The sequence below is a fragment of the Mytilus galloprovincialis genome, unplaced genomic scaffold (genome assembly GCF_965363235.1).
Source record: "Mytilus galloprovincialis unplaced genomic scaffold, xbMytGall1.hap1.1 HAP1_SCAFFOLD_92, whole genome shotgun sequence".
NCBI lineage: Eukaryota > Metazoa > Mollusca > Bivalvia > Mytilida > Mytilidae > Mytilus > Mytilus galloprovincialis.
Window position 1 is genome coordinate 1 of NW_027468029.1, and position 14,291 is coordinate 14,291.

The 14,291-nt window shown below is 32.4% G+C and overlaps 7 long non-coding RNA genes across 7 annotated transcripts; all 7 read left to right on the forward strand.

The window, feature by feature from the left end:
- The first annotated feature begins 671 nt into the window (after positions 1 to 671).
- LOC143060226 (uncharacterized) lies at positions 672 to 2,110 on the forward strand. Its single transcript, XR_012973957.1, has 3 exons — positions 672 to 737; positions 1,400 to 1,479; positions 2,040 to 2,110. It is a non-coding gene; the product is annotated as an uncharacterized LOC143060226 (long non-coding RNA).
- Positions 2,111 to 2,676: 566 nt separating this feature from the next.
- LOC143060232 (uncharacterized) lies at positions 2,677 to 4,131 on the forward strand. The gene is made up of 3 exons (XR_012973963.1): positions 2,677 to 2,758; positions 3,421 to 3,500; positions 4,061 to 4,131. It is a non-coding gene; the product is annotated as an uncharacterized LOC143060232 (long non-coding RNA).
- A 565-nt stretch (positions 4,132 to 4,696) lies between these two features.
- Positions 4,697 to 6,151, forward strand: LOC143060228 (uncharacterized). Its single transcript, XR_012973959.1, has 3 exons — positions 4,697 to 4,778; positions 5,441 to 5,520; positions 6,081 to 6,151. It is a non-coding gene; the product is annotated as an uncharacterized LOC143060228 (long non-coding RNA).
- Positions 6,152 to 6,716: 565 nt separating this feature from the next.
- LOC143060236 (uncharacterized) lies at positions 6,717 to 8,170 on the forward strand. The gene is made up of 3 exons (XR_012973966.1): positions 6,717 to 6,798; positions 7,461 to 7,540; positions 8,100 to 8,170. It is a non-coding gene; the product is annotated as an uncharacterized LOC143060236 (long non-coding RNA).
- Positions 8,171 to 8,735: 565 nt separating this feature from the next.
- Positions 8,736 to 10,190, forward strand: LOC143060234 (uncharacterized). Its single transcript, XR_012973964.1, has 3 exons — positions 8,736 to 8,817; positions 9,480 to 9,559; positions 10,120 to 10,190. It is a non-coding gene; the product is annotated as an uncharacterized LOC143060234 (long non-coding RNA).
- A 581-nt stretch (positions 10,191 to 10,771) lies between these two features.
- LOC143060225 (uncharacterized) lies at positions 10,772 to 12,210 on the forward strand. Its single transcript, XR_012973956.1, has 3 exons — positions 10,772 to 10,837; positions 11,500 to 11,579; positions 12,140 to 12,210. It is a non-coding gene; the product is annotated as an uncharacterized LOC143060225 (long non-coding RNA).
- A 566-nt stretch (positions 12,211 to 12,776) lies between these two features.
- LOC143060230 (uncharacterized) lies at positions 12,777 to 14,231 on the forward strand. Its single transcript, XR_012973961.1, has 3 exons — positions 12,777 to 12,858; positions 13,521 to 13,600; positions 14,161 to 14,231. It is a non-coding gene; the product is annotated as an uncharacterized LOC143060230 (long non-coding RNA).
- The last annotated feature ends 60 nt before the right edge of the window (positions 14,232 to 14,291 follow it).

Below are 14,291 nucleotides of genomic sequence, written 5' to 3' on the forward strand. Positions count from 1 at the left end.
ATTTGCTTTATTTTTTAGGCAAAAGATATCAAGTTTTGATGAAAAAAGAAGGAAGAAGGAAAAATGGACCAAAACAGACCAAAACAGACAATCCTATTTAATTGTTTGAATGCTTAGATGATGAGTATATGATCAGATATTAGTCAACACTGCATTTTATAATGATACACTGAAAAAAGGATTTTTCGAAGAAATAAGACTGAAATCGCCGTAGGATATGGCCTTACATTATAGTGATTTTCTCTGAAACTATAGATCTGACTGAAACAAAACTTGGCAGTTATGCTTGAAATAACTTGCAATTGGAGGGAAAAAAATTACATTAAGTTTATTTGACATTTAGGTGTTCTTTAGGTGCAATACCACCAAATCATGATACGTCACATCCGGTTGCATACGAAAGTAGGTCTAAAAAATATTCCCTTGAATTTGACAGTTGTAGAAAATTAACCCTGCATTTCAATGCATTTAAATTTTTCTGAGTCATAAACATGTATGTTGGGTGTCTGAAAGCATCATTTTTTTTTTATTTGATGGTCTTATAAAATATTTTGGAAAGTTAAGGTTACATAGTTACCAAAGCAGGTAACCAGTAATAACAGTGTAAAAATTGGGTTGTTTACTTCCGGTGCTGGTTACTTTCTTATATGCAATGAAATGTAGCGTGACATTTTCACTGTAGCACTGGAAAGGATTAAACTTTATTCATGCAAAGTATTTCTTTGGTTGAAATAAAGGTAAATACTGTACAATTTTTTTATTATTACAATTAAAAGTATAAAATTATTACTAAACTAGTTCATACGTTGTAAAAATGGACTATTCGGAATGGATTGAGACACAGAAAGCACGTTGAGGGAAAATTGCCTTGAAATGGGGGTTTACGGGTGTTTGCTAAGTCAAATGGGTGGACAGACAAGGCTGTATTCAGTGTATAGTGTTAGGTTTCTTTGGGACAGAAAAAAAAGAACCTTGTATGGTCACAGATTTGCATACATGTTGCACACTGAGAAATTTGACCTATCAGAGGAATTTGATGTGTCTCATCTGTGTCATCAGAAGAGATGCATTAACCCTGAGCACCTGTCTTTCGAGCCGCCTCATATTAACCAAGACCGCCAAGTTTGTCGTGGTACACACCCAACAAGGTGTCGAAAACACAAACCCTACCAAGACTGTTTGATTTAAAATGGTAAAACAATAATGGTTTTAAAGAGAAGTCTTATTTTTCTTCATATGATATAATTTATGAAATACACTTTTGAATCAACATACATATATTACATTGAGACCTTTCTTATAGCTTGCCATGCTAATCCCCATTTTACGTGAGCCTCTGTGTCAAATTTTAAATCACCTTTACAGTTTTGTTTATACAACATGTGATTTTTCATTTCAGTGTTAACCATGAATCTGACAAGCATTTTGTTGAAAAATCTTATATGTGAATTGGTCTGCAGATGACACTTTAGCATTGAGGTATGTATCAACTAATGTCATGTTTTATTTTTGTTTTGGCCGCAAAAGTTTACAATTTGCCATTGTGCCATCTGTATTTTGCACCGACAAAACATCATCTAAACACTTGCCTTGGATTTATACACATCAGAATCCAGTCTCACATACTTAAATTTTATAATTCGTACCAATTTTTTTTTTACCAGCATTCAAAGGGACATAACCCTTTTTAAAACCATTTTGATGTATTTTTTATTACTCTTTCTCCTCATTTTCTAATGTAAAATACAAGAAAGTGGACTTTTTAGGTGTAAATCTATTAGAAATATACTGCAATAAATAAATGAAATGACTTTGATATCAGTAACAATAAATGATTGACTGAAAGGGAACCGTTATTTGTCACACTCGTGGAACAGACCAAAAACTCAAGTTACACATAAGGGCTTGTAGAAACTTCGGTGGAGACTGTAAACATTTATAGAGACAGTTCTTTCAGCTAAAACACTTTAATTGTTGATTTGACATTACATTTCTTTCATTTTTTCTGGGAAAATAATTACATTTGCTTTACTTTTTAGGCAAAAGATATCAAGTTTTGATGAAAAAAGAAGGAAGAAGGAAAAATGGACCAAAACAGACCAAAACAGACAATCCTATTTAATTGTTTGAATGCTTAGATGATGAGTATATGATCAGATATTAGTCAACACTGCATTTTATAATGATACACTGAAAAAAGGATTTTTCGAAGAAATAAGACTGAAATCGCCGTAGGATATGGCCTTACATTATAGTGATTTTCTCTGAAACTATAGATCTGACTGAAACAAAACTTGGCAGTTATGCTTGAAATAACTTGCAATTGGAGGGAAAAAAATTACATTAAGTTTATTTGACATTTAGGTGTTCTTTAGGTGCAATACCACCAAATCATGATACGTCACATCCGGTTGCATACGAAAGTAGGTCTAAAAAATATTCCCTTGAATTTGACAGTTGTAGAAAATTAACCCTGCATTTCAATGCATTTAAATTTTTCTGAGTCATAAACATGTATGTTGGGTGTCTGAAAGCATCACTTTTTTTTTATTTGATGGTCTTATAAAATATTTTGGAAAGTTAAGGTTACATAGTTACCAAAGCAGGTAACCAGTAATAACAGTGTAAAAATTGGGTTGTTTACTTCCGGTGCTGGTTACTTTCTTATATGCAATGAAATGTAGTGTGACATTTTCACTGTAGCACTGGAAAGGATTAAACTTTATTCATGCAAAGTATTTCTTTGGTTGAAATAAAGGTAAATACTGTACAATTTTTTTATTATTACAATTAAAAGTATAAAATTATTACTAAACTAGTTCATACGTTGTAAAAATGGACTATTCGGAATGGATTGAGACACAGAAAGCACGTTGAGGGAAAATTGCCTTGAAATGGGGGTTTACGGGTGTTTGCTAAGTCAAATGGGTGGACAGACAAGGCTGTATTCTGTGTATAGTGTTAGGTTTCTTTGGGACAGAAAAAAAAGAACCTTGTATGGTCACAGATTTGCATACATGTTGCACACTGAGAAATTTGACCTATCAGAGGAATTTGATGTGTCTCATCTGTGTCATCAGAAGAGATGCATTAACCCTGAGCACCTGTCTTTCGAGCCGCCTCATATTAACCAAGACCGCCAAGTTTGTCGTGGTACACACCCAACAAGGTGTCGAAAACACAAACCCTACCAAGACTGTTTGATTTAAAATGGTAAAACAATAATGGTTTTAAAGAGAAGTCTTATTTTTCTTCATATGATATAATTTATGAAATACACTTTTGAATCAACATACATATATTACATTGAGACCTTTCTTATAGCTTGCCATGCTAATCCCCATTTTACGTGAGCCTCTGTGTCAAATTTTAAATCACCTTTACAGTTTTGTTTATACAACATGTGATTTTTCATTTCAGTGTTAACCATGAATCTGACAAGCATTTTGTTGAAAAATCTTATATGTGAATTGGTCTGCAGATGACACTTTAGCATTGAGGTATGTATCAACTAATGTCATGTTTTATTTTTGTTTTGGCCGCAAAAGTTTACAATTTGCCATTGTGCCATCTGTATTTTGCACCGACAAAACATCATCTAAACACTTGCCTTGGATTTATACACATCAGAATCCAGTCTCACATACTTAAATTTTATAATTCGTACCAAATTTTTTTTTACCAGCATTCAAAGGGACATAACCCTTTTTAAAACCATTTTGATGTATTTTTTATTACTCTTTCTCCTCATTTTCTAATGTAAAATACAAGAAAGTGGACTTTTTAGGTGTAAATCTATTAGAAATATACTGCAATAAATAAATGAAATGACTTTGATATCAGTAACAATAAATGATTGACTGAAAGGGAACCGTTATTTGTCACACTCGTGGAACAGACTAAAAACTCAAGTTACACATAAGGGCTTGTAGAAACTTCGGTGGAGACTGTAAACATTTATAGAGGCAGTTCTTTCAGCTAAAACACTTTAATTGTTGATTTGACATTACATTTCTTTCATTTTTTCTGGGAAAATAATTACATTTGCTTTATTTTTTAGGCAAAAGATATCAAGTTTTGATGAAAAAAGAAGGAAGAAGGAAAAATGGACCAAAACAGACCAAAACAGACAATCCTATTTAATTGTTTGAATGCTTAGATGATGAGTATATGATCAGATATTAGTCAACACTGCATTTTATAATGATACACTGAAAAAAGGATTTTTCGAAGAAATAAGACTGAAATCGCCGTAGGATATGGCCTTACATTATAGTGATTTTCTCTGAAACTATAGATCTGACTGAAACAAAACTTGGCAGTTATGCTTGAAATAACTTGCAATTGGAGGGAAAAAAATTACATTAAGTTTATTTGACATTTAGGTGTTCTTTAGGTGCAATACCACCAAATCATGATACGTCACATCCGGTTGCATACGAAAGTAGGTCTAAAAAATATTCCCTTGAATTTGACAGTTGTAGAAAATTAACCCTGCATTTCAATGCATTTAAATTTTTCTGAGTCATAAACATGTATGTTGGGTGTCTGAAAGCATCATTTTTTTTTATTTGATGGTCTTATAAAATATTTTGGAAAGTTAAGGTTACATAGTTACCAAAGCAGGTAACCAGTAATAACAGTGTAAAAATTGGGTTGTTTACTTCCGGTGCTGGTTACTTTCTTATATGCAATGAAATGTAGTGTGACATTTTCACTGTAGCACTGGAAAGGATTAAACTTTATTCATGCAAAGTATTTCTTTGGTTGAAATAAAGGTAAATACTGTACAATTTTTTTATTATTACAATTAAAAGTATAAAATTATTACTAAACTAGTTCATACGTTGTAAAAATGGACTATTCGGAATGGATTGAGACACAGAAAGCACGTTGAGGGAAAATTGCCTTGAAATGGGGGTTTACGGGTGTTTGCTAAGTCAAATGGGTGGACAGACAAGGCTGTATTCAGTGTATAGTGTTAGGTTTCTTTGGGACAGAAAAAAAAGAACCTTGTATGGTCACAGATTTGCATACATGTTGCACACTGAGAAATTTGACCTATCAGAGGAATTTGATGTGTCTCATCTGTGTCATCAGAAGAGATGCATTAACCCTGAGCACCTGTCTTTCGAGCCGCCTCATATTAACCAAGACCGCCAAGTTTGTCGTGGTACACACCCAACAAGGTGTCGAAAACACAAACCCTACCAAGACTGTTTGATTTAAAATGGTAAAACAATAATGGTTTTAAAGAGAAGTCTTATTTTTCTTCATATGATATAATTTATGAAATACACTTTTGAATCAACATACATATATTACATTGAGACCTTTCTTATAGCTTGCCATGCTAATCCCCATTTTACGTGAGCCTCTGTGTCAAATTTTAAATCACCTTTACAGTTTTGTTTATACAACATGTGATTTTTCATTTCAGTGTTAACCATGAATCTGACAAGCATTTTGTTGAAAAATCTTATATGTGAATTGGTCTGCAGATGACACTTTAGCATTGAGGTATGTATCAACTAATGTCATGTTTTATTTTTGTTTTGGCCGCAAAAGTTTACAATTTGCCATTGTGCCATCTGTATTTTGCACCGACAAAACATCATCTAAACACTTGCCTTGGATTTATACACATCAGAATCCAGTCTCACATACTTAAATTTTATAATTCGTACCAAATTTTTTTTTACCAGCATTCAAAGGGACATAACCCTTTTTAAAACCATTTTGATGTATTTTTTATTACTCTTTCTCCTCATTTTCTAATGTAAAATACAAGAAAGTGGACTTTTTAGGTGTAAATCTATTAGAAATATACTGCAATAAATAAATGAAATGACTTTGATATCAGTAACAATAAATGATTGACTGAAAGGGAACCGTTATTTGTCACACTCGTGGAACAGACCAAAAACTCAAGTTACACATAAGGGCTTGTAGAAACTTCGGTGGAGACTGTAAACATTTATAGAGACAGTTCTTTCAGCTAAAACACTTTAATTGTTGATTTGACATTACATTTCTTTCATTTTTTCTGGGAAAATAATTACATTTGCTTTATTTTTTAGGCAAAAGATATCAAGTTTTGATGAAAAAAGAAGGAAGAAGGAAAAATGGACCAAAACAGACCAAAACAGACAATCCTATTTAATTGTTTGAATGCTTAGATGATGAGTATATGATCAGATATTAGTCAACACTGCATTTTATAATGATACACTGAAAAAAGGATTTTTCGAAGAAATAAGACTGAAATCGCCGTAGGATATGGCCTTACATTATAGTGATTTTCTCTGAAACTATAGATCTGACTGAAACAAAACTTGGCAGTTATGCTTGAAATAACTTGCAATTGGAGGGAAAAAAATTACATTAAGTTTATTTGACATTTAGGTGTTCTTTAGGTGCAATACCACCAAATCATGATACGTCACATCCGGTTGCATACGAAAGTAGGTCTAAAAAATATTCCCTTGAATTTGACAGTTGTAGAAAATTAACCCTGCATTTCAATGCATTTAAATTTTTCTGAGTCATAAACATGTATGTTGGGTGTCTGAAAGCATCATTTTTTTTTATTTGATGGTCTTATAAAATATTTTGGAAAGTTAAGGTTACATAGTTACCAAAGCAGGTAACCAGTAATAACAGTGTAAAAATTGGGTTGTTTACTTCCGGTGCTGGTTACTTTCTTATATGCAATGAAATGTAGTGTGACATTTTCACTGTAGCACTGGAAAGGATTAAACTTTATTCATGCAAAGTATTTCTTTGGTTGAAATAAAGGTAAATACTGTACAATTTTTTTATTATTACAATTAAAAGTATAAAATTATTACTAAACTAGTTCATACGTTGTAAAAATGGACTATTCGGAATGGATTGAGACACAGAAAGCACGTTGAGGGAAAATTGCCTTGAAATGGGGGTTTACGGGTGTTTGCTAAGTCAAATGGGTGGACAGACAAGGCTGTATTCAGTGTATAGTGTTAGGTTTCTTTGGGACAGAAAAAAAAGAACCTTGTATGGTCACAGATTTGCATACATGTTGCACACTGAGAAATTTGACCTATCAGAGGAATTTGATGTGTCTCATCTGTGTCATCAGAAGAGATGCATTAACCCTGAGCACCTGTCTTTCGAGCCGCCTCATATTAACCAAGACCGCCAAGTTTGTCGTAGTACACACCCAACAAGGTGTCGAAAACACAAACCCTACCAAGACTGTTTGATTTAAAATGGTAAAACAATAATGGTTTTAAAGAGAAGTCTTATTTTTCTTCATATGATATAATTTATGAAATACACTTTTGAATCAACATACATATATTACATTGAGACCTTTCTTATAGCTTGCCATGCTAATCCCCATTTTACGTGAGCCTCTGTGTCAAATTTTAAATCACCTTTACAGTTTTGTTTATACAACATGTGATTTTTCATTTCAGTGTTAACCATGAATCTGACAAGCATTTTGTTGAAAAATCTTATATGTGAATTGGTCTGCAGATGACACTTTAGCATTGAGGTATGTATCAACTAATGTCATGTTTTATTTTTGTTTTGGCCGCAAAAGTTTACAATTTGCCATTGTGCCATCTGTATTTTGCACCGACAAAACATCATCTAAACACTTCCTCGGATTTATACACATCAGAATCCAGTCTCACATACTTAAATTTTATAATTCGTACCAAATTTTTTTTTACCAGCATTCAAAGGGACATAACCCTTTTTAAAACCATTTTGATGTATTTTTTATTACTCTTTCTCCTCATTTTCTAATGTAAAATACAAGAAAGTGGACTTTTTAGGTGTAAATCTATTAGAAATATACTGCAATAAATAAATGAAATGACTTTGATATCAGTAACAATAAATGATTGACTGAAAGGGAACCGTTATTTGTCACACTCGTGGAACAGACTAAAAACTCAAGTTACACATAAGGGCTTGTAGAAACTTCGGTGGAGACTGTAAACATTTATAGAGGCAGTTCTTTCAGCTAAAACACTTTAATTGTTGATTTGACATTACATTTCTTTCATTTTTTCTGGGAAAATAATTACATTTGCTTTATTTTTTAGGCAAAAGATATCAAGTTTTGATGAAAAAAGAAGGAAGAAGGAAAAATGGACCAAAACAGACCAAAACAGACAATCCTATTTAATTGTTTGAATGCTTAGATGATGAGTATATGATCAGATATTAGTCAACACTGCATTTTATAATGATACACTGAAAAAAGGATTTTTCGAAGAAATAAGACTGAAATCGCCGTAGGATATGGCCTTACATTATAGTGATTTTCTCTGAAACTATAGATCTGACTGAAACAAAACTTGGCAGTTATGCTTGAAATAACTTGCAATTGGAGGGAAAAAAATTACATTAAGTTTATTTGACATTTAGGTGTTCTTTAGGTGCAATACCACCAAATCATGATACGTCACATCCGGTTGCATACGAAAGTAGGTCTAAAAAATATTCCCTTGAATTTGACAGTTGTAGAAAATTAACCCTGCATTTCAATGCATTTAAATTTTTCTGAGTCATAAACATGTATGTTGGGTGTCTGAAAGCATCATTTTTTTTTATTTGATGGTCTTATAAAATATTTTGGAAAGTTAAGGTTACATAGTTACCAAAGCAGGTAACCAGTAATAACAGTGTAAAAATTGGGTTGTTTACTTCCGGTGCTGGTTACTTTCTTATATGCAATGAAATGTAGTGTGACATTTTCACTGTAGCACTGGAAAGGATTAAACTTTATTCATGCAAAGTATTTCTTTGGTTGAAATAAAGGTAAATACTGTACAATTTTTTTATTATTACAATTAAAAGTATAAAATTATTACTAAACTAGTTCATACGTTGTAAAAATGGACTATTCGGAATGGATTGAGACACAGAAAGCACGTTGAGGGAAAATTGCCTTGAAATAGGGGTTTACGGGTGTTTGCTAAGTCAAATGGGTGGACAGACAAGGCTGTATTCAGTGTATAGTGTTAGGTTTCTTTGGGACAGAAAAAAAAGAACCTTGTATGGTCACAGATTTGCATACATGTTGCACACTGAGAAATTTGACCTATCAGAGGAATTTGATGTGTCTCATCTGTGTCATCAGAAGAGATGCATTAACCCTGAGCACCTGTCTTTCGAGCCGCCTCATATTAACCAAGACCGCCAAGTTTGTCGTGGTACACACCCAACAAGGTGTCGAAAACACAAACCCTACCAAGACTGTTTGATTTAAAATGGTAAAACAATAATGGTTTTAAAGAGAAGTCTTATTTTTCTTCATATGATATAATTTATGAAATACACTTTTGAATCAACATACATATATTACATTGAGACCTTTCTTATAGCTTGCCATGCTAATCCCCATTTTACGTGAGCCTCTGTGTCAAATTTTAAATCACCTTTACAGTTTTGTTTATACAACATGTGATTTTTCATTTCAGTGTTAACCATGAATCTGACAAGCATTTTGTTGAAAAATCTTATATGTGAATTGGTCTGCAGATGACACTTTAGCATTGAGGTATGTATCAACTAATGTCATGTTTTATTTTTGTTTTGGCCGCAAAAGTTTACAATTTGCCATTGTGCCATCTGTATTTTGCACCGACAAAACATCATCTAAACACTTGCCTTGGATTTATACACATCAGAATCCAGTCTCACATACTTAAATTTTATAATTCGTACCAAATTTTTTTTTACCAGCATTCAAAGGGACATAACCCTTTTTAAAACCATTTTGATGAATTTTTTATTACTCTTTCTCCTCATTTTCTAATGTAAAATACAAGAAAGTGGACTTATTAGGTGTAAATCTATTAGAAATATACTGCAATAAATAAATGAAATGACTTTGATATCAGTAACAATAAATGATTGACTGAAAGGGAACCGTTATTTGTCACACTCGTGGAACAGACCAAAAACTCAAGTTACACATAAGGGCTTGTAGAAACTTCGGTGGAGACTGTAAACATTTATAGAGACAGTTCTTTCAGCTAAAACACTTTAATTGTTGATTTGACATTACATTTCTTTCATTTTTTCTGGGAAAATAATTACATTTGCTTTATTTTTTAGGCAAAAGATATCAAGTTTTGATGAAAAAAGAAGGAAGAAGGAAAAATGGACCAAAACAGACCAAAACAGACAATCCTATTTAATTGTTTGAATGCTTAGAGATGAGTATATGATCAGATATTAGTCAACACTGCATTTTATAATGATACACTGAAAAAAGGATTTTTCGAAGAAATAAGACTGAAATCGCCGTAGGATATGGCCTTACATTATAGTGATTTTCTCTGAAACTATAGATCTGACTGAAACAAAACTTGGCAGTTATGCTTGAAATAACTTGCAATTGGAGGGAAAAAAATTACATTAAGTTTATTTGACATTTAGGTGTTCTTTAGGTGCAATACCACCAAATCATGATACGTCACATCCGGTTGCATACGAAAGTAGGTCTAAAAAATATTCCCTTGAATTTGACAGTTGTAGAAAATTAACCCTGCATTTCAATGCATTTAAATTTTTCTGAGTCATAAACATGTATGTTGGGTGTCTGAAAGCATCATTTTTTTTTTATTTGATGGTCTTATAAAATATTTTGGAAAGTTAAGGTTACATAGTTACCAAAGCAGGTAACCAGTAATAACAGTGTAAAAATTGGGTTGTTTACTTCCGGTGCTGGTTACTTTCTTATATGCAATGAAATGTAGCGTGACATTTTCACTGTAGCACTGGAAAGGATTAAACTTTATTCATGCAAAGTATTTCTTTGGTTGAAATAAAGGTAAATACTGTACAATTTTTTTATTATTACAATTAAAAGTATAAAATTATTACTAAACTAGTTCATACGTTGTAAAAATGGACTATTCGGAATGGATTGAGACACAGAAAGCACGTTGAGGGAAAATTGCCTTGAAATGGGGGTTTACGGGTGTTTGCTAAGTCAAATGGGTGGACAGACAAGGCTGTATTCAGTGTATAGTGTTAGGTTTCTTTGGGACAGAAAAAAAAGAACCTTGTATGGTCACAGATTTGCATACATGTTGCACACTGAGAAATTTGACCTATCAGAGGAATTTGATGTGTCTCATCTGTGTCATCAGAAGAGATGCATTAACCCTGAGCACCTGTCTTTCGAGCCGCCTCATATTAACCAAGACCGCCAAGTTTGTCGTGGTACACACCCAACAAGGTGTCGAAAACACAAACCCTACCAAGACTGTTTGATTTAAAATGGTAAAACAATAATGGTTTTAAAGAGAAGTCTTATTTTTCTTCATATGATATAATTTATGAAATACACTTTTGAATCAACATACATATATTACATTGAGACCTTTCTTATAGCTTGCCATGCTAATCCCCATTTTACGTGAGCCTCTGTGTCAAATTTTAAATCACCTTTACAGTTTTGTTTATACAACATGTGATTTTTCATTTCAGTGTTAACCATGAATCTGACAAGCATTTTGTTGAAAAATCTTATATGTGAATTGGTCTGCAGATGACACTTTAGCATTGAGGTATGTATCAACTAATGTCATGTTTTATTTTTGTTTTGGCCGCAAAAGTTTACAATTTGCCATTGTGCCATCTGTATTTTGCACCGACAAAACATCATCTAAACACTTGCCTTGGATTTATACACATCAGAATCCAGTCTCACATACTTAAATTTTATAATTCGTACCAATTTTTTTTTTACCAGCATTCAAAGGGACATAACCCTTTTTAAAACCATTTTGATGTATTTTTTATTACTCTTTCTCCTCATTTTCTAATGTAAAATACAAGAAAGTGGACTTTTTAGGTGTAAATCTATTAGAAATATACTGCAATAAATAAATGAAATGACTTTGATATCAGTAACAATAAATGATTGACTGAAAGGGAACCGTTATTTGTCACACTCGTGGAACAGACCAAAAACTCAAGTTACACATAAGGGCTTGTAGAAACTTCGGTGGAGACTGTAAACATTTATAGAGACAGTTCTTTCAGCTAAAACACTTTAATTGTTGATTTGACATTACATTTCTTTCATTTTTTCTGGGAAAATAATTACATTTGCTTTATTTTTTAGGCAAAAGATATCAAGTTTTGATGAAAAAAGAAGGAAGAAGGAAAAATGGACCAAAACAGACCAAAACAGACAATCCTATTTAATTGTTTGAATGCTTAGATGATGAGTATATGATCAGATATTAGTCAACACTGCATTTTATAATGATACACTGAAAAAAGGATTTTTCGAAGAAATAAGACTGAAATCGCCGTAGGATATGGCCTTACATTATAGTGATTTTCTCTGAAACTATAGATCTGACTGAAACAAAACTTGGCAGTTATGCTTGAAATAACTTGCAATTGGAGGGAAAAAAATTACATTAAGTTTATTTGACATTTAGGTGTTCTTTAGGTGCAATACCACCAAATCATGATACGTCACATCCGGTTGCATACGAAAGTAGGTCTAAAAAATATTCCCTTCAATTTGACAGTTGTAGAAAATTAACCCTGCATTTCAATGCATTTAAATTTTTCTGAGTCATAAACATGTATGTTGGGTGTCTGAAAGCATCATTTTTTTTTTATTTGATGGTCTTATAAAATATTTTGGAAAGTTAAGGTTACATAGTTACCAAAGCAGGTAACCAGTAATAACAGTGTAAAAATTGGGTTGTTTACTTCCGGTGCTGGTTACTTTCTTATATGCAATGAAATGTAGTGTGACATTTTCACTGTAGCACTGGAAAGGATTAAACTTTATTCATGCAAAGTATTTCTTTGGTTGAAATAAAGGTAAATACTGTACAATTTTTTTATTATTACAATTAAAAGTATAAAATTATTACTAAACTAGTTCATACGTTGTAAAAATGGACTATTCGGAATGGATTGAGACACAGAAAGCACGTTGAGGGAAAATTGCCTTGAAATGGGGGTTTACGGGTGTTTGCTAAGTCAAATGGGTGGACAGACAAGGCTGTATTCAGTGTATAGTGTTAGGTTTCTTTGGGACAGAAAAAAAAGAACCTTGTATGGTCACAGATTTGCATACATGTTGCACACTGAGAAATTTGACCTATCAGAGGAATTTGATGTGTCTCATCTGTGTCATCAGAAGAGATACATTAACCCTGAGCACCTGTCTTTCGAGCCGCCTCATATTAACCAAGACCGCCAAGTTTGTCGTGGTACACACCCAACAAGGTGTCGAAAACACAAACCCTACCAAGACTGTTTGATTTAAAATGGTAAAACAATAATGGTTTTAAAGAGAAGTCTTATTTTTCTTCATATGATATAATTTATGAAATACACTTTTGAATCAACATACATATATTACATTGAGACCTTTCTTATAGCTTGCCATGCTAATCCCCATTTTACGTGAGCCTCTGTGTCAAATTTTAAATCACCTTTACAGTTTTGTTTATACAACATGTGATTTTTCATTTCAGTGTTAACCATGAATCTGACAAGCATTTTGTTGAAAAATCTTATATGTGAATTGGTCTGCAGATGACACTTTAGCATTGAGGTATGTATCAACTAATGTCATGTTTTATTTTTGTTTTGGCCGCAAAAGTTTACAATTTGCCATTGTGCCATCTGTATTTTGCACCGACAAAACATCATCTAAACACTTGCCTTGGATTTATACACATCAGAATCCAGTCTCACATACTTAAATTTTATAATTCGTACCAAATTTTTTTTTACCAGCATTCAAAGGGACATAACCCTTTTTAAAACCATTTTGATGTATTTTTTATTACTCTTTCTCCTCATTTTCTAATGTAAAATACAAGAAAGTGGACTTTTTAGGTGTAAATCTATTAGAAATATACTGCAATAAATAAATGAAATGACTTTGATATCAGTAACAATAAATGATTGACTGAAAGGGAACCGTTATTTGTCACACTCGTGGAACAGACCAAAAACTCAAGTTACACATAAGGGCTTGTAGAAACTTCGGTGGAGACTGTAAACATTTATAGAGACAGTTCTTTCAGCTAAAACACTTTAATTGTTGATTTGACATTACATTTCTTTCATTTTTTCTGGGAAAATAATTACATTTGCTTTATTTTTTAGGCAAAAGATATCAAGTTTTGATGAAAAAAGAAGGAAGAAGGAAAAATGGACCAAAACAGACCAAAACAGACAATCCTATTTAATTGTTTGAATGCTTAGAGATGAGTATATGATCAGATATTAGTCAACAC